We start from the raw sequence: 19,991 nt of genomic DNA on the forward strand, positions 1-19,991 counted from the left end.
GTATGCTGCTTCCAATTGGCTACTCTAGTCCTGTACTCTTACTCTCCTAACCACTACTCCACATCGTCCTTTGTCACTTCTCTCCACCACTTTAACCTCCCACTATCAGAGAAACAACCTACTCCCTTCTGCCCATCAAATCCCTCCACCACTCCCTCTTTTCCATCTCCCACCCTGCACCCCATCCCTCACTTAACCAAGCTTGCTTTTACTATCCTATCCTTATTTCTTTTTCCTTTTCTCCATCCAACATCCATACTTTCCTGCACATTTATACAGTAGCTCCTTTTTTTTTTCACCTGGCTGCCTGAGGCCCGGCACAGCATGATCAGCTTCCTCTGGTGCAGAGCCGGCCTTAGGGGGGCAAGCCGGGTGACTGGCCGGGGTGCCCCACCCCCAGGGCGCCATTAGCCCCCACCACGTCAGCTCGGGGGGGGGTCCTTTCAAGGGCTCCCCCGAGCTGACGTAGCGGGAGAAGGCGCGGCATGCAGGCTTTTGATGCAAAAGGCGCCCCTCCGCCGCGGGTGCCTTTGACAAAAGGCGCCATTAGCCCCCCACCACGCCAGCTCGGGGGAGTCTTTCAAGGGCTCCCTTGAGCTGGCGTGGTGGCAGAAGGCATGGCAGGCGCCTCATTGTCATTCAATGCACCCGCGGCGGCGGGCTCATTCAATGACAATGGGCTGCTGACGTGCCCTATCCCTATCATTACCTCCTCGCCGGACTATTTTTGAAACTTTAAGATTCCTACAGATTTTTGGTCACAGAATGTTGGCATGTATGCTCATGCCCCGTGTCTCTCTCCTGTTGCCCCCCAACCCCGGTAATGCCCTGTGTCTCCCTGCTGTTGCCCCCCACGCCCCACTCATGCCCTGTTTCTCTCTCCTGTTACCCCCACCCCCGGTCATGCCCCGTGTCTCCCTGCTGTTGCCCCCACACCCTGCTCCTGCCCCGAGTCTCCCTGCTGTTGCCGCCCACCCCCCACTCATGCCCCATGTCTCCCTGCTGTTGCCCCCACCCCCGCTCATGCCCCGTGTCTCTCTCCTGTTACCCCCACCCCCTCTCATGCCCTGTGTCTCTCTCCTGTTCCCCCACCCCCCGGTCATGCCCTGTGTCTCCCTGCTGTTGCCCCCAACCCCCCGCTTATGCCCCGTGCCTCTTTCCTGTTACCCCACCCCCCACTCATGGCCCGTGTCTCCCTGCTGTTGCCCCCACCCCGTGCTCATGCCCCGTGTCTCTCTCCTGTTGCCCCCCACCCCCAGTAATGCCCTGTGTCTCCCTGCTGTTGACCCCCACTCATGTCCCGTGTCTCTCTCCTGTTACCCCCCACCTCCCTGGGCATGCCCCGTGTCTCCCTGCTGTTGCCCTCCACACCCTGCTCATGCCCCGTGTCTCTCTCCTGTTACCCCCCACCCCCTCTCATGCCCCGTGTCTCCCTCCTGTTGCCCCCCACACCCCGGTGTAAGGGAGAATTCTCTGTTTAGGCTGAATTTCCTAACCTAGTGAGTCCCCCAGCAGCTTTGCTGGATTTTGGGAGTTTGTTTTTTCCATCCTGCCAAGAGTGAGACTCTTTTTCTCCCACTCTTGGACATGTATGTGTGTAATTCCTTTGAATGTCAATGTGTTCTATGGGCTATGATGTCTTTTACTCCATAGGGTCTCATATGTTTTTCTATGTGTGTTACACCGCACCCTATGTGCCGTAGCACTGGGGCGTCCTAGCGGACCTCCACCATAGACTCCATACCCGGGGACTGACTACTGTCTCCCCGGGCATGTAAAGTCACCATTGGCTTTACTAGACCTAAATTTACTAACAGAACTAGTACAAACCATCTTATTGTGGAAGTACTAGTAGGGGTAATTCGATTACTCCTGGATCTGTTACTCGAGGGGGCACTGTCCCGTCCCCCCTCGTCGTGTTTTGGCTGGTGGCAGTGGAAACTACTTGTTATGTTCGACCCCGAACCTAACCCTATGGGATTCATCCCATTTTTGGAGATTGATACTTTTCCTCGTTAATCTCTAACATACCACCGGTCTACTTATCGTAAATAAGTTTATCGGATGGTATTTTCTGCCAGAACTCGGTTTTTAAAATGGCGTCTGTGTTCGTCTCTGTGACTCCTAAACCAAAGGTTGAGCCCTTTGTTCCACTTTTGGCGGGCTCTGTACAGAGACCTTCCAAAGAGGTGCCATTCTGTCTGGGTTACCACAGGGGTGTGGGAGGGGGTTTAGGCACCCTGGACCGAATTGCCTTGCCAACTCCGGTCGCACTCTGGAGTGATTGGCCCAAGTGGTGAGCCTTCCCGCTCACCACTTAGCATGTGTTGATTGACAGCTAGGCTGAATGAATGGGAGTTTTCTGCATAAAAGCAGGGCTTTTGGGACTGGATCTTCAGAAGTCGCCACAGGACCTAAGAATCCGACGAGGGTAACGCTGAGCCGACCTGCAACGACGACACCTCCGGTGGAGCCCTGCTGAGCCGACTCACCACTTCCCGACGACAGAGGAGATCTCCCTGCCGGAGAGTCTCTTCCCCTGACTGGTGGGAACAACCAGTCACCTTTGCTTTTTATTCGCCTCAGGACGCAGTGGTCGAATTGCCCGTGTAGCGCACCTCGGCAACCGGATAGCCACTACCCCTGTACTGTGACCAAAAGGTGGTGCCTTGTGACGGAGCACTCCGTGGCTGGTCTCTTCCCTGGTGGTGCACCGGACTTCACTTTTCTTCGATGACGAGAACCTCTCTACTCTTGGCAAAGACCCGACGTGCACCCACCACCAGGAACAACTGCCCCCGCCGGAGCTGCCCTCCACAACAAGGTACCGTGTCCGCCTGGCTTCCTTTTCGATCGGTTCGAGTGAGGTGTCTTAATCCTCTCCTTTCCGTTGGGTCGCCTCTAAGCTTTTCTCATTTATTGTTCTGAACTGGTTCAATCTGCCGATAACAATTTGCTACAAAGACTTGAATGCATCTCCCCTAGAGACTTTTTGGGACATATCGCCTTGCCTCTCTCCGAGTGGCCCTGGCCTCTGAACTTTATGATCTATTGTGGTTCTTGCCTTCATACCGTACATTTTGCCCGTGAAGTATTGAACTGTGTTGATTTCGTAACCTGCCTACCTTTTTCTCTCCCGTCCTAACTAATATTAGAGTGCCATCTAGGTTGAGGTATACACCTCTGTCTGTAAATAAGTGGTGCCGGTACAACCTAGACTTGTCGAAATATTGCTAGGCCGATTGATCGTTTCTTCTTCGTAGAGTAATTGTGTTTGATTTGTTTGCTGTGAAAGTGCCATAGTGTTTTTCATAGATGTTTTCGTTATAAATAAATACCTTAATATCTTTACACTAAGCCTCGTTGCGTGTTTACTTGTCTTGCTGGTGAAGAATTGCCCTATTTTGTATACTCCACATACTGCTCAACTCTTCTTGAGGGAAGTCTGACTGCTCAGCCATAGCTACCAAGTGAATCTGTGTGGTACAGACTGCTACCAAGTGGGTTCACCGCCAAACACCTGTAGTCCTAAATCTTTTGCAGTGGTCCCAGAGGGAACTGCACAGGTTTCCGCCTAACACCCGGCCATGCCCCGTGTCTCCCTGCTGTTGCCCCCCACCCCTGCTCATGCCCCGTGTCTCTCTCCTGCTACCCCCCACCCCCCAGTCATGCCCCTTGTCTCCTTGCTGTTGCCCCCCAACCCCGCTCATGCCCGTGTCTCCCTGCTGTTGCACCCCACCCCCCACTCATGCCCCGTGTCTCTCTCCTGTTCCCCCACCCCCCGCTTATGCCTTGTGTGTCTCTCCTCTTACCCCCTATCCCCCGCTCATACCCGTGTCTTTCTCTTGTTTCCCCCCGCACATGCCCCGTGTCTCCCTGCTGTTGCCCCTCTCCCCCGCTCATGCCCCGTGTCTCTCTCCTGTTACCCCCCACCCCCTTCTCATGCCCTGTGTCTCCCTCGTGTTCCCCCTCCCTCCACTCTTGCCCCGTGTCTCCCTGCTGTTGTCCCCCACCCCCTGGTCATGCCCTGTGTCTCCCTGCTGTTGCCCCCTCCCCTGCTCATGCCCCGTGTCTCCCTGCTGTTGCCCCCCACACCCGCTCATGCCCCGTGTCTCTCTCCTGTTACCTCCACCACCCTCTCATGCCCCATGTCTCCCTCGTGTTCCCCCCACCCCCGCTCATGCCCCGTGTCTCCCTGCTGTCGCCCCCCACCCTCCTCTCATGCCCTGTGTCTCTCTCCTGTTACCCCCCATTTCCCTCTCATGCCCCATGTCTCTCTCCTGTTACCCCCCACCCCCCGGTCAAGCCCTGTGTCTCCCTGCTGTTTCCCCCCACCCCCTGCTCATGCCCCCGGTCTCTCTCCTGTTACCCCCCTTGCCCCGGTCATGCCCCGTGTCAACCTGCTGTTGCCCCCCACCCCCTGCTCATGCCCCATGTCTCTCTCCTGTTACCCCCCCACCCCACAGTAATGCCTGTGTCTCCCTGCTGTTGCCCCCACCCCCTGCTCATGCCCTGTGTCTCCCCTGTTCCCCCCACCCCGGGTCATGCCCCGTGTCTCCCTGCTGTTTCCCCCCACCCCCTGCTCATGCCCACTGTCTCTCTCCTGTTACCCCCAAAGCCCTGGTCATGCCCCGTGTCTCCCTGCTGTTGCCCCACCAACCCCCGCTCATGCCCCGTGTCGCCCTGCTGTTGCCCCCCCACCCCCCACTCATGCCCCGTGTCTCCCTGCTGTTGCCCTGTGCTCATGCTCTGTGTTTCTCTCCTGTTGCCCCCCACCCCCGCTCATGCCGTGTCTCCCTGCTGTTGCCCCCACCACCCACTCATGCCCCGTGTCTCTCTCCTGTTCCCCCCACCCCCCGCTTTTGCCTCGTGTCTCTCCTGTTACCCCCCACCCCCCGCTCATGCCCTTTGTCTCTCTCCTGTTACCCCCCACCCCCCGGTCATGCCCCCGTGTCTCCCTGCTGTTGTCCCCACCCCCTGCTCTTGCCCCGTGTCTCTCTCCTGTTCCCCCCACCCCCGCTCATGCCTCGTGTCTCCCCTGTACCCCCAACCCCGCTCATGCCCTGTGTCTCCCTGCTGTTGCCCCCCACCGCCCCGCTCATGCCCTGTGTCTCTCTCCTGTTACCCCCCACCCCCCTCTCATGCCCCGTGTCTCTCTCCTGTTAGCCCCCACCCCCCTCTCATGCCCCATATCTCCCTCCTGTTACCCCCGAACCCCCTATCATGCCCTGTGTCCCTCTCCTGTTGCCCCCCACTCCCCGGTCATGCCCTGTGTCTCCCTGCTATTGCCCCCATCCCCCGCTCATGCCCTGTGTCTCTCCCCTGTTACCCCCCCACCCCCGCTCATGCCCCGTGTCTCCCTGCTGTTATCCCCCACCCCCTGGTCATGCCCCGTGTCTCCCTGCTTTTGCCCCCACCCCCGTTCATGCCCCGTGTCTCTCTCCTGTTACCTCCACCACCCTCTCATGCCCCATGTCTCCCTCGTGTTCCCCCCACCCCCGCTCATGCCCCGTGTCTCCCTGCTGTTGTCCCCCACCCTCCTCTCATGCCCTGTGTCTCTCTCCTGTTACCCCCCACCCCCATCTCATGTTCTGGGTCTCCCTGCTGTTGTCCCCCACCCCCGCTCATACCCTGTGTCTCTCTCCTGTTACCCCCATCCCGCAGTCATGCCCGTGTCTCCCTGCTGTTGCCCCCACCCCCTGCTCATGCCCTGTGTCTCTCTCCTGTTACCCCCTACCCCCGGTCATGCCCCATGTCTCCCTGCTGTTGCCCCCACCCCCTGCCCCCTGTCTCTCTCCTGTTACTCCCCTTGCCCCGGTCATGCCCTGTGTCTCTCTCCTATTACCCCCCCACCACACAGTCATGCCCGTGTCTCCCCACTGTTGCCCCCCACCCCCTGCTCATGCCCCGTGTCTCCCCTGTTCCCCCCCACCCCCGGTCATGCCCCGTGTCTCCCTGCTGATGCCCCTACCCCCTGCTCATACCCCCTGTCTCTCTCCTGTTACCCCCCACCCCCCGGTCATGCCCTGTGTATCCCTGCTGTTGCCCCACCACACCCTGCTCATGCCCTGTGTCTCCCTGCTGTTGCCCCCCACCCCCGCTCATGCCCCGTGTCTCCCTGATGTTGCCCTGTGCTCATGCTCTGTGTCTCTCTCCTGTTGCCCCCCACCCCCGCTCATGCCCCATGTCTCCCTGCTGTTGCCCCCCACCACCCATTCATGCCCCGTGTCTCTCTCCTGTTACCCCCAACCCCCCACTCATGCCCTGTGTCTCTCTCCTGTTACCCCCCACCCCCCGGTCATGCCCCCGTGTCTCCCTGCTGTTGACCCCACCCCCTGTTCATGACCCGTATCTCTCTCCTGTTCCCCCCACCCCCCGCTCATGCCTCGTTTCTCCCCTGTACCCCCACCCCCACTCATGCCTGTGTCTCCCTGCTGTTGCCCCCCACCCCCCACTCATGCCCCGTGTCTCTCTCCTGTTTCCCTCCCACCCCCCTCTCATGCCCCGTGTCTCTCTTCTGTTACCCCCACCCCCTCTCATGCCCCATGTCTCTCTCTCATGTTACCCCCCGAACCCCTCTCATGCCCCGTGTCTCTCTCCTGTTGCCCCCCACTCCCCGGTTATGCCCCGTGTCTCCCTGCTATTGCCCCCATCCCCCGCTTATGCCCCGTGTCTCTCCCCTGTTGCCCCTCCACGCCCGCTCATGCCCCGTGTCTCCTTGCTGTTGCCCCCCACCCCCTGGTCATGCCCCATGTCTCCCTGCTATTGCCCCCACCCCCGCTCATGCCCCATGTCTCCCTGCTGTTGCCCCCCACCCCCGCTCATGCCCCGTGTCTCTCTCCTGTCACCTCCACCACCCTCTCATGCCCCATGACTCCCTCGTGTTCCCCTCACCCCCGCTCATGCCCCGTGTCTCCCTGCTGTTGCCCCCACCTTCCTCTCATGCCCTGTGTCTCTCTCCTGTTACCCCCACCACCTCTCATGCCCCGTGTCTCCCTGCTGTTGCCCCCCACCACCGCTCATGCCCTGTGTCTCTCTCCTGTTACCCCCCACCCCCCGGTCATGCCCCTTGTCTCCTTGCTGTTGCCCCCCACCCCCCGCTCATGCCCCGTGTCTCCCCTGTTCCCCCTATCCCCTGCTCATGCCCCGTGTCTCCCTTCTGTTGCCCCCCACCCACCTCTCATGCCCCGTGTCTCCCTACTGTTGCCCCCCACCCCCGCTCATGCCCGTGTCTCCCTGCTGTTGCACCCCACCCCCCACTCATGCCCTGTGTCTCTCTCCTGTTCCCCCCACCCCCCGTTTATGCCTCATGTCTCTCCTGTTACTCCCTATCCCCCGCTCACACCCGTGTCTTTCTCTTGTTGCCCCCCCGCTCATGCCCCGTGTCTCCCTGCTGTTGCCCCTCTCCCCCGCTCATGCCCCGTGTCTCTCTCCTGTTACCCCCCACCCCCTTCTCATGCCCCGTGTCTCCCTCGTGTTCCCCCTCCCTCCACTCATGCCCCGTGTCTCCCTGCTGTTGTCCCCCACCCCCTGGTCATGCCCCGTGTCTCCCTGCTGTTGCCCCTCACACCCGCTCATGCCCCATGTCTCTCTCCTGTTACCTCCACCGCCCTCTCATGTCCCATGTCTCCCTCGTGTTCCCCCCACTCCCGCTCATGCCCCTTGTCTCCCTGCTGTTGCCCCCCACCCTCCTCTCATGCCCTGTGTCTCTCTCCTGTTACCCCCATCCCCCACTCATGCCCCGTGTCTCTCTCCTGTTACCCCCCACCCCCCGGTCAAGCCCCGTGTCTCCCTGCTGTTTCCCCCCACCCCCTGCTCATGCCCCCTGTCTCTCTCCTGTTACCCCCCTTACCCCGGTCATGCCCCGTGTCTCCCTGCTGTTGCCCCCCCTCATGCCCCATGTCTCTCTCCTGTTACCCCCACCCCGCAGTAATGCCCGTGTCTCCCTGCTGTTGCCCCCACCCCCTGCTCATGCCCTGTGTCTCCCCTGTTCCCCCCCAACCCGGTCATGCCCCGTGTCTCCCTGCTGTTTCCCCCCACCCCCTGCTCATGCCCCCTGTCTCTCTCCTGTTACCCCCCACCCCCTGGTCATGCCCCGTGTCTCCCTGCTGTTGCCCCACCACACCCCGCGCATGCCCCGTGTCTCCCTGCTGTTGCCCCCCCACCCCCCGCTCATGCCCCGTGTATCCCTGCTGTTGCCCTGCGCTCATGCTCCGTGTCTCTTTCCTGTTGCCCCCCACCCCCGCTCATGCCCCGTGTCTCCCTGCTGTTGCTCCCACCACCCACTCTTGCCCCGTGTCTCTCTCCTGTTCCCCCCACCCCCCGCTTATGCCTCGTGTCTCTCCTGTTACCCCCCACCCCCCGCTCATGCCCTGTGTCTCTCTCCTGTTACCCCCCACCCCCCGGTCATGCCCCTGTGTCTCCCTGCTGTTGCCCCCACCCCCTGCTCATGCCCCGTGTCTCTCTCCTGTTCCCCCCACCCCCGCTCATGCCTCGTGTCTCCCCTGTACCCCCAACCCCGCTCATGCCCTGTGTCTCCCTGCTGTTGCCCCCCACCCCCCGCTTATGCCCTGTGTCTCTCTCCTGTTACCCCCCCGCCCCCCTCTCATGCCCCATGTCTCTCTCCTGTTACCCTCACCCCCCTCTCATGCCCCATGTCTCTCTCTCCTGTTACCCCCGACCCCGCTCTCATGCCCCGTGTCTCTCTCCTGTTGCCCCTCACTCCCCGGTCATGCCCCGTGTCTCCCTGCTATTGCACCCCATCCCCCGCTCATGCCCCGTGTCTCTCCACTGTTGCCCCCCCCACCCCTGCTCATGCCCCGTGTCTCCCTGCTGTTGCCCCCCACCCCCTGGTCATGCCCGTTGTCTCGCTGCTATTGCCCCCACCCCCGCTCATGCCCCATGTCTCCCTGCTGTTGCCCCCCACCCCTGCTCATGCCCCGTGTCTCTCTCCTGTTACCTCCACCACCCTCTCATGCCCCATGTCTCCCTCGTGTTCCCCCCACCCCCACTCATGCCCTGTGTCTCCCTGCTGTTGCCCCCCACCCTCCTCTCATGCCCTGTGTCTCTCTCCTGTTACCCCCACCACCTCTCATGCCCCGTGTCTCCCTGCTGTTGGCCCCCACCCCCGCTCATGCCCCGTGTCTCTCGCCTGTTACCCCCCACGCCCCGGTCATGCCTCTTGTCTCCCTGCTGTTGCCCCCCACCCCCCGCTCATGCCCCCTGTCTCTCTCCTGTTTCCCCACCACCCGATCATGCCTCGTGTCTCCCCTGTTCCCCCAACCCCCCGCTCATGCCCCGTGTCTCCCCTGTTCCCCCATCCCCCGCTCATGCCCCGTGTCTCCCTGCTGTTGCCCCCACCCACCTCTCATGCCCCGTGTCTCCCTCCTGTTGCCCCCCACCCCCGCTCATGCCTTGGGTCTCTCTCCTGTTACCCCCCACCCCCTGCTCATGCCCCGTGTCTCACTGCTGTTGCCCCCTGTTAGGCGGAAACCTGTGCAGTTCCCTCTGGGACCACTGCAAAAGATTTAGGACTACAGGTGTTTGGCAGTAAACCCACTTGGTAGCAGTCTGTACCACACAGATTCACTTGGTAGCTGTGGCTGAGCAGTCAGACTTCTCTCATGAAGAGTTAGGCAGTATGTGGAGTATACAATATAGGTCAATTTACACAGTAGAACAAGCAAACACGGAACAAGGCTTCGGTGTAAAGATATAAGGGTATTTATTTATAACAACACATCTATAGAAAACACTCTGGCACTAATACGGTAAACAACTTCAGTCACAATTACTTTACGAAGAAAAAGATCAATCCCCCTAACAATAGTTCGACAACTCTAGGTTCATCGGCATCACTTATTTGCAGACAGAGGTGTATGCTTTAACCTAGATGGCACTCTAGTATTCGTTAGGTCGGGAGAGAAAAATAAGGCAGGTTATAAAATCAACTCGGTACCAATACTTTACGGACAAATGCAAGGCAAGTAAGGCAGGGTCTACTGCAGATCACAAAGTTCAGAGGCCAAGCCCACTCGGAGAGAGGCAGGGCGATATGTACCAAAAGTGCCTCAGTTGAAATGCACTTCGAGTCTTTATCGCAAATTGTTATGGAAAGGTTGGACCAGTTCAGAACAGAAAAGAACGCTTGGAGGCGACCCAATGGAAAGGCAAGGATTCAGACACCTCACGCTATCCGGCAGAACGGAAAGCCAGGCGGGTACGGTACCTTGTTTGTGGAGAGTCAGCTCCGGCGGGGGCAGTTGTTCCTGGTGGTGGATGCACGTCGGGTCTTTGCCAAAAGTAGAGATGATCTCGTCACCGAAGAAAAGTGAAGTCCGGTGCACCACCAGGGAAGAGACCAGCCGCAGAGTGCTCCGTCACAAGGCACCACCTTTTGGTCGCGGTACATGGGTAGTGGCTATCCGGTTGCCGAGGTGCTCTGAACGGGCAATTCGACCACTGCGTCCTGGAGCGAAGAAAAAGCAAAGGTGACTGGTTGTTCCCACCAGTCAGGGGAAGAGACTCTCCGGCAGGGACATCTCCTCTGTCGTCGGGTGGTGGTGAGTCGGTTCAGCAGGGCTCCACCGGAGGTGTCGTTGTTGCAGGTCGGCTCAGCTTTACCCTCGTCGGATTCTTAGGTCCTGTGGCGACTTCTGAAGATCCAGTCCCAAAAGCCCTGCTTTTATACAGAAAACCCCCATTTATTCAGCCTAGCTCTCATTCAAAACACGCTAAGTGGTGAGCGGGGAGGCTCACCACTTGGGCCAATCACACCAGAGGGTGACCGGAGTTGGCAAGGCAACTCGGTCCAGGGTGCTTAAACCCCCTCCCACACCCCTGTGGTAACCCAGACAAAATGGCACTACTTTGGAGGGTCTCTGTACAGAAGCCCGCCAAAAGTGGAACAAAGGGCTCAACCTTTGGTTTAGGAGTCACAGAGACGAACACAGACGCCATTTTAAAAACTGAGTTCTGGCAGAAAATACCATCTGATAGACTTATTTAAGATAAGTAGGCCGGTGGTATGTTAGAGATTAACAAGAAGAAGTATCAATCTCCAACAAGGGGAAGAATCCCATAGGGTTATATTCGGGGTCGAATATAACAAGTAGTTTCCACTGCCACCAGCCAAAACTCGACGAGGGGGGACGGGACAGTGCCCCCTCGAATAACAGACCCAGGAGTAATCGAATTACCCCTACTAGTACGTCCACAATAGGATGGTTTGTACTAGTTCTGTTAGTAAATTTAGGTCTCGTAAAGCCAATGGTGACTTTACATGCCCGGGAGACAGTAGTCAGTCCCCGGGTATGGAGTCTATGTTGGAGGTCCGCTAGGACGCCCCAGTGTTACGGCACGTAGGGTGCGGTGTAACACACATAGAAAAACATATGAGACCCTATGGAGTAAAAGACCCCATAGCCCATAGAACACATTGACATTTAAATGAATTACACACATTCATGTCCAAGAGTGGGAGAAAAAGAGTCTCACTCTTGGCAGGATGGAAAAAAATAAATTCCAGAAATCCAGCAAAGCTGCCGGGGGACTCACTAGGTTAGGAAATTCAGCCTAAACAGAGAATTCTCCCTAACACCCCACTGCCCCCCGATCAAGCCCCGTGTCTCCCTGCTGTTGCCCTGCGCTCATGCTCCGTGTCTCTCTCCTGTTGTCCCCCACCCCCGCTCATGCCCGTGTCTCCCTGCTGTTGCACCCCACCCCCCACTCATGCCCCGTGTCTCTCTCATGTTCCCCCCACCCCCCGCTTATGCCTCGTGTCTCTCCTGTTACCCCCCACTCCCCGCTCATGCCCTGTGTCTCTCTCCTGTTCCCCCCACCCCCCGCTTATGCCTCATGTCTCTCCTGTTACTCCCTATCCCCCGCTCACACCCGTGTCTTTCCCTTGTTGCCCCCCGCTCATGCCCCGTGTCTCCCTGCTGTTGCCCCTCTCCCCCCGCTCATGCCCCGTGTCTCTCTCCTGTTACCCCCCACCCCCTTCTCATGCCCCGTGTCTCCCTCGTGTTCCCCCTCCCTCCACTCATGCCCCGTGTCTCCCTGCTGTTGTCCCCCACCCCCTGGTCATGCCCCGTGTCTCTCTCCTGTTACCTCCACCGCCCTCTCATGCCCCATGTCTCCCTCGTGTTCCCCCCACCCCCGCTCATGCCCCGTGTCTCCCTGCTGTTGCCCCCCACCCTCCTCTCATGCCCTGTGTCTCTTTCCTGTTACCCCCATCCCCCACTCATGCCCCGTGTCTCTCTCCTGTTACCCCCCACCCCCCGATCAAGCCCCGTGTCTCCCTGCTGTTTCCCCCCACCCCCTGCTCATGCCCCCTGTCTCTCTCCTGTTACCCCCCTTACCCCGGTCATGCCCCGTGTCTCCCTGCTGTTGCCCCCCACCCCCCGCTCATGCCCCATGTCTCTCTCCTGTTACCCCCCACCCCGCAGTTATGCCCGTGTCTCCCTGCTGTTGCCCCCACCCCCTGCTCATGCCCTGTGTCTCCCCTGTTCCCCCCCAACCCCGGTCATGCCCCGTGTCTCCCTGCTGTTTCCCCCACCCCCTGCTCATGCCCCCTGTCTCTCTCCTGTTACCCCCCACCCCTGGTCATGCCCCGTGTCTCCCTGCTGTTGCCCCACCACACCCTGCTCATGCCCCGTGTCTCCCTGCTGTTGCCCCCCCACCCCCGCTCATGCCCCGTGTATCCCTGCTGTTGCCCTGCGCTCATGCTCCGTGTCTCTCTCCTGTTGCCCCCCACCCCCGCTCATGCCCCGTGTCTCCCTGCTGTTGCTCCCACCACCCACTCATGCCCCGTGTCTCTCTCCTGTTCCCCCCACCCCCCGCTTATGCCTCGTGTCTCTCCTGTTACCCCCCACCCCCCGCTCATGCCCTGTGTCTCTCTCCTGTTACCCCCCACCCCCCGGTCATGCCCCTGTGTCTCCCTGCTGTTGCCCCCACCCCCCGCTCAAGCCCCGTGTCTCTCTCCTGTTCCCCCCACCCCCGCTCATGCCTCATGTTCCCCTGTACCCCCAACCCCGCTCATGCCCTGTGTCTCCCTGCTGTTGCCCCCCACCCCCCGCTCATGCCCTGTGTCTCTCTCCTGTTACCCCCCAACCCCCCTCTCATGCCCCATGTCTCTCTCCTGTTACCCTCACCCCCCTCTCATGCCCCATGTCTCTCTCTCCTGTTACCCCCGACCCCGCTCTCATGCCCCGTGTCTCTCTCCTGTTGCCCCCCACTCCCCGGTCATGCCCCGTGTCTCCCTGCTATTGCACCCCATCCCCCGCTCATGCCCCGTGTCTCTCCCTTGTTGCCCCCCCACCCCTGCTCATGCCCCGTGTCTCCCTGCTGTTGCCCCCCACCCCCTGGTCATGCCCCGTGTCTCGCTGCTATTGCCCCCACCCCCGCTCATGCCCCATGTCTCCCTGCTGTTGCCCCCCACCCCTGCTCATGCCCCGTGTCTCTCTCCTGTTACCTCTACCACCCTCTCATGCCCCATGTCTCCCTCGTGTTCCCCCCACCCCCACTCATGCCCCGTGTCTCCCTGCTGTTGCCCCCCACCCTCCTCTCATGCCCTGTGTCTCTCTCCTGTTACCCCCACCACCTCTCATGCCCCGTGTCTCCCTGCTGTTGGCCCCCACCCCCGCTCATGCCCCGTGTCTCTCGCCTGTTACCCCCCACGCCCCGGTCATGCCTCTTGTCTCCCTGCTGTTGCCCCCCACCCCCCGCTCATGCCCCCTGTCTCTCTCCTGTTTCCCCACCACCCGATCATGCCTCGTGTCTCCCCTGTTCCCCCAACCCCCCGCTCATGCCCCGTGTCTCCCCTGTTCCCCCATCCCCCGCTCATGCCCCGTGTCTCCCTGCTGTTGCCCCCACCCACCTCTCATGCCCCGTGTCTCCCTCCTGTTGCCCCCCCACCCCCGCTCATGCCTTGTGTCTCTCTCCTGTTACCCCCCACCCCCTGCTCATGCCCCGTGTCTCACTGCTGTTGCTCCCTGTTAGGCGGAAACCTGTGCAGTTCCCTCTGGGACCACTGCAAAAGATTTAGGACTACAGGTGTTTGGCAGTAAACCCACTTGGTAGCAGTCTGTACCACACAGATTCACTTGGTAGCTGTGGCTGAGCAGTCAGACTTCTCTCATGAAGAGTTAGGCAGTATGTGGAGTATACAATATAGGTCAATTTACACAGTAGAACGAGCAAACACGGAACAAGGCTTTGGTGTAAAGATATAAGGGTATTTATTTATAACAACACATCTATAGAAAACACTCTGGCACTAATACGGTAAACAACTTCAGTCACAATTACTTTACGAAGAAAAAGATCAATCCCCCTAACAATAGTTCGACAACTCTAGGTTCATCGACATCACTTATTTGCAGACAGAGGTGTATGCTTTAACCGAGATGGCACTCTAGTATTCGTTAGGTCGGGAGAGAAAAATAAGGCAGGTTATAAAATCAACTCGGTACCAATACTTTACGGACAAATGCAAGGCAAGTAAGGCAGGGTCTACTGCAGATCACAAAGTTCAGAGGCCAAGCCCACTCGGAGAGAGGCAGGGCGATATGTACCAAAAGTGCCTCAGTGGAAATGCGCTTTGAGTCTTTATCGCAAATTGTTATGGAAAGGTTGGACCAGTTCAGAACAGAAAAGAACGCTTGGAGGCGACCCAATGGAAAGGCAAGGATTCAGACACCTCACGCTATCCGGCAGAACGGAAAGCCAGGCGGGTACGGTACCTTGTTTGTGGAGAGTCAGCTCCGGCGGGGACAGTTTTTCCTGGTGGTGGATGCACGTCGGGTCTTTGCCAAAAGTAGAGATGATCTCGTCGTCGAAGAAAAGTGAAGTCCGGTGCACCACCAGGGAAGAGACCAGCCGCAGAGTGCTCCGTCACAAGGCACCACCTTTTGGTCGCGGTACATGGGTAGTGGCTATCCGGTTGCCGAGGTGCTCTGCACGGGCAATTCGACCACTGCGTCCTGGAGCGAAGAAAAAGCAAAGGTGACTGGTTGTTCCCACCAGTCAGGGGAAGAGACTCTCCGGCAGGGACATCTCCTCTGTCGTCGGGTGGTGGTGAGTCGGTTCAGCAGGGCTCCACCGGAGGTGTCGTTGTTGCAGGTCGGCTCAGCTTTACCCTCGTCGGATTCTTAGGTCCTGTGGCGACTTCTGAAGATCCAGTCCCAAAAGCCCTGCTTTTATGCAGAAAACCCCCATTTATTCAGCCTAGCTGTCATTCAAAACACGCTAAGTGGTGAGCGGGGAGGCTCACCACTTGGGCCAATCACACCAGAGTGTGACCGGAGTTGGCAAGGCAACTCGGTCCAGGGTGCTTAAACCCCCTCCCACACCCCTGTGGTAACCCAGACAAAATGGCACTACTTTGGAGGGTCTCTGTACAGAAGCCCGCCAAAAGTGGAACAAAGGGCTCAACCTTTGGTTTAGGAGTCACAGAGACGAACACAGACGCCATTTTAAAAACTGAGTTCTGGCAGAAAATACCATCTGATAGACTTATTTAAGATAAGTAGACAGGTGGTATGTTAGAGATTAACAAGAAGAAGTATCAATCTCCAACAAGGGGAAGAATCCCATAGGGTTATATTCGGGGTCGAATATAACAAGTAGTTTCCACTGCCACCAGCCAAAACTCGACGAGGGGGGACGGGACAGTGCCCCCTCGAATAACAGACCCAGGAGTAATCGAATTACCCCTACTAGTACGTCCACAATAGGATGGTTTGTACTAGTTCTGTTAGTAAATTTAGGTCTCATAAAGCCAATGGTGACTTTACATGCCCGGGAGACAGTAGTCAGTCCCCGGGTATGGAGTCTATGTTGGAGGTCCGCTAGGACGCCCCAGTGTTACGGCACGTAGGGTGCAGTGTAACACACATAGAAAAACATATGAGACCCTATGGAGTAAAAGACCCCATAGCCCATAGAACACATTGGGCCTCATTACGACCCTGGCGGAGGACCATGGTGCAATTTGCACCATGGTCCATGGCGCAGAGCTGCCAACTCCGCCATGGGGGTTGGCGGACTCACCGCCCCATTCCGACCTTGGCGGGGCGGTTAGTCCCCAATCCCCATTTACCCTTCCCCATTCCCATTTTTGCCCCATAGGGTATAATGGGAGTGGGGAAGGCGTTAATTACGCCACCGTAGATTACGGTGGCGTAATTAACAAGAGGTCCCGTAGCGCCATGGATTTTTCCGCCCGGAAAATCCGGGCGTAAAAATCACCATAGCGCTACGGAAAGTCGTAATCTGGCGGAGAGGTACGCCATGCATTACGCTGGCGTATACCCCTCTCCGCCAGGGTCGTAATGAGGGCCATTGACATTTAAATGAATTACACACATTCATGTCCAAGAGTGGGAGAAAAAGAGTCTCACTCTTGGCAGGATGGAAAAAAATTAGGAAATTCAGCCTAAACAGAGAATTCTCCCTAACACCCCACTGCCCCCCGCTCAAGCCCCGTGTCTCCCTGCTATTGCCCTGCGCTCATGCTCCGTGTCTCTCTCCTGTTGTCCCCCACCCCCGCTCATGCCCGTGTCTCCCTGCTGTTGCACCCCACCCCCCACTCATGCCCCGTGTCTCTCTCATGTTCCCCGAACCCCCCGCTTATGCCTCGTGTCTCTCCTGTTACCCCCTACCCCCTGCTCATACCCTGTGTCTTTCTCTTGTTGCCCCCCCGCTCATGTCCCATGTCTCCCTGCTGTTGCCCCTCACCTCCCGCTCATACCCCGTGTCTCTCTCCTGTTACCCCCACCCCCTTCTCATGCCCCGTGTCTCCCTCGTGTTCCCCCCACCCTCCGCTCATGCCCCGTGTCTCCCTGCTGTTGCCCCCCACCCCCCACTCATGCCCCATGTCTCTCTCCTTTTGCCCCCCACCCCCGGTCATGCCCCGTGTCTCCCTGTTTTCCCCCACCCCCTGGTCATGCCCCGTGTCTCCCTCCTGTTGCCTCCCACCCCGCGCTCATGTCCCGTGTCTCTCTTCTGTTACCCCCAACCCCCCTCTCATGCCCCGTGTCTCCCTCGTTTCCCCCCGCTCATGCCCCGTGTCTCCCTGCTGTTGCCCCCTACCCCTGCTCATGCCCCATGTCTGTCTCCTGTTACCCCCCACCCCTCTCTCATGCCCCATGTCTCTCTCCTGTTACCCCTCACCCCCCTCTCATGCCCCGTGTCTCTCTCCTGTTGCCCCCCCACCCCCCAGTTATGCCCCGTGTCTCCTTTCTGTTGCCCCCCACCCCCCGGTTATGCCCCGTGTCTCCCTGCTGTTGCCCCCCAAACCCCGCTCATGCCCAGTGTTTCTCTCCTGTTACCCCCCACCCCCCTCTCATGCCCTGTGTCTCCCTTGTGTTCTTGTGTTCCTACCACCTCCCGTTCATGCCCCATGTCTCCCTGCTGTTGCCCCCCACTCCCGCTCATGCCCCGTGTCTCTCTCCTGGTGCCCCCCACCCCCCTCTCATGCCCCGTGTCTCTCTCCTGGTGCCCCCCATCCCCGGTAATGCCCCGTGTCTCCCTGCTGTTGCCCCCACCCCCGCTCATGCCCCGTGTCTCCCTCGTGTTCCCCCCAAACCCCGCTCATGCCCAGTGTCTCTCTCCTGTTACCCCCCACCCCCCTCTCATGCCCTGTGTCTCCCTTGTGTTCTTGTGTTCCCCCCACCTCCCGTTCATGCCCCGTGTCTCCCTGCTGTTGCCCCCCACCCCCGCTCATGCCCCTGTCTCTCTCATGTTGCTCCCCACCCCCTGCTCATGCCCTGTGTCTCTCTCCTGTTACCCTCCACCCCCCTCTCATGCCCCGTGTCTCTCTCCTGTTGCCCCCCACACCCGGTCATGCCCCGTGTCTCTCTCCTGTTGCCCCCAACACCTCGGCCATGCCCCATGTCTCCCTGTTGCCCCCACTCCCGGTCTGGCCCCGTGTCTCCCTCCTGTTGCCTCCCACCCCCCGCTCATGTCCCGTGTCTCTCTTCTGTTACCCCCCACCCCCTCTCATGCCCCGTGTCTCCCTCGTTTTCCCCCCGCTCATGCCCCCTGTCTCCCTGCTGTTGCCCCCTACCCCCGCTCATGCCCCATGTCTGTCTCCTGATACCCCCCACCCCTCTCTCATGCCCCATGTCTCTCTCCTGATACCCCTCACCCCCTCTCATGCCCCGTGTCTCTCTCCTTTTGCCCCCCCTCCCCCCGGTTATGCCCGTGTCTCCTTTCTGTTGTCCCCCACCCCCCGGTTATGCCCCGTGTCGCCCTGCTGTTGCCCCCCAAACCCCGCTCATGCCCAGTGTCTCTCTCCTGTTTCCCCCCACCCCCCTCTCATGCCCCGTGTCTCCCTTGTGTTCTTGTGTTCCCACCACCTCCTGTTCATGCCCCGTGTCTCCCTGCTGTTGCCCCCCACCCCCGCTCATGCCCCGTGTCTCTCTCATGTTACCCCCACCCCCCTCTCATGCCCCGTGTCTCTCTCCTTGTGCCCCCCACCCCGGTAATGCCCTGTGTCTCCCTGCTGTTGCCCCCATCCCCCGCTCATGCCCTGTGTCTCCCTCGTGTTCTCCCACCCCCACTCATGCCCCATGTCTCCCTGCTGTTGCCCCCCACCCCCGTTCATGCCCCGTGTCTCCCTGCTGTTGCCCCCCGCTCATGCCCTGTGTCTCTCTCCTGTTACCCCCACCCCCTCTCATGCCCGTGTCTCTCTCATGTTGCCCCCACCCCCCGGTCATGCCCTGTGTCTCCCTCCTGTTGCCCCCCACCCCCTGCTCATGCCCCGTGTTTCTCTTCTGTTACCCCCTCCCTCCTCTCATGCCCGTGTCTCCCTGCTGTTGCCCCCCACCCCCGCTCATGCCCTGTGTCTCCCTGCTGTTGCCCCCCATCCCCGCTCATGCCCTGTGTCTCTCTCCTGTTACTCCCGCTCATGCCCCGTGTCTCCCTCCTGTTACCCCCCACCCCCCGCTCATGCCCCGTGTCTCTCTCCTGTTACCCCCCACTCCCCTCTCATGCCATGTTTCTCCCTCCTGGTCCCCCCTACCCATGCCCTGTTGTTTTCTCTTTATGCACCCTGCCTTCCCTTTCCATGGTGTCCATCTTGGTAAAAGATTTTCCTTCCTACACCGGGACGCCGCAGGCGTTCCGGTTTGGGAAGAAAAATCTTTTTTTTTACCACCCCAGGTTCCCACTTTGAGAACCTAGGATGCTAGTGGTCTTCATCCATTAAAAAGGATGTTATGGTTACGTTGTACTAATAAAAAACTATGAAATTCAATTAAAAAAATGTGTTAAAGGGACGTTATGGTTAAGTTGCACTAATAAAAACCTATGAAAATCAATGAAAAAACGTTGTTAAAGGGACGTTATGGTAAAGTTGCACTAAGAGAAACCAATGAAATTCAGTGAAAAAACGTTGGTAAAGGGACGTTATGGTTAAGTTGCGCTACTAAAAACCTAAGAAATTCAGTGAAAAAACTTTGTTAAAGGGACGTTATGGTTCCAAGAAAAACCGAAAAACCCTTGAAATTCGCCAGTTATGGTAAGCTAAGCAACCATAACTCACGCCACCACCGTGCACTGCTAAGCCTAACACCCAGGACATCAAAGATAACATCACAAATGTCATTAATGACATCAACTTAACCATAACATTCTCTTTAAAAAGATGCTTTCACTGAATATAGTTATATATTTAATAAATTTGATAGGATTTTAGTAGGATTCACATATTGAACCCCCTGTCCTACGCTAGTGGTTTTGATGTCCGCGGACTGTGCGCATGTTCGTGGACGGACTCCATCAACATCAACACTATCCAAAAACTCAGGGGGTATCTTACATTGTTGTATCATGCAATAAAAACACTGAACATGTTCAAAGAGCAGTATATAAATAAATTACATTCAATAATATATAAGAAGTGCAAACTGTATATGTAAGACACCAACAGTCCAATTACATAGCATATGCAACAGAATGGAACATACCAAAAGAAAATAACATATGCC

This window comes from Ambystoma mexicanum, chromosome 7q, assembly GCF_040938575.1.
Source record: "Ambystoma mexicanum isolate Mex_15411 chromosome 7q, UKY_AmexF1_1, whole genome shotgun sequence".
Taxonomy (NCBI): Eukaryota; Metazoa; Chordata; class Amphibia; order Caudata; family Ambystomatidae; genus Ambystoma; species Ambystoma mexicanum.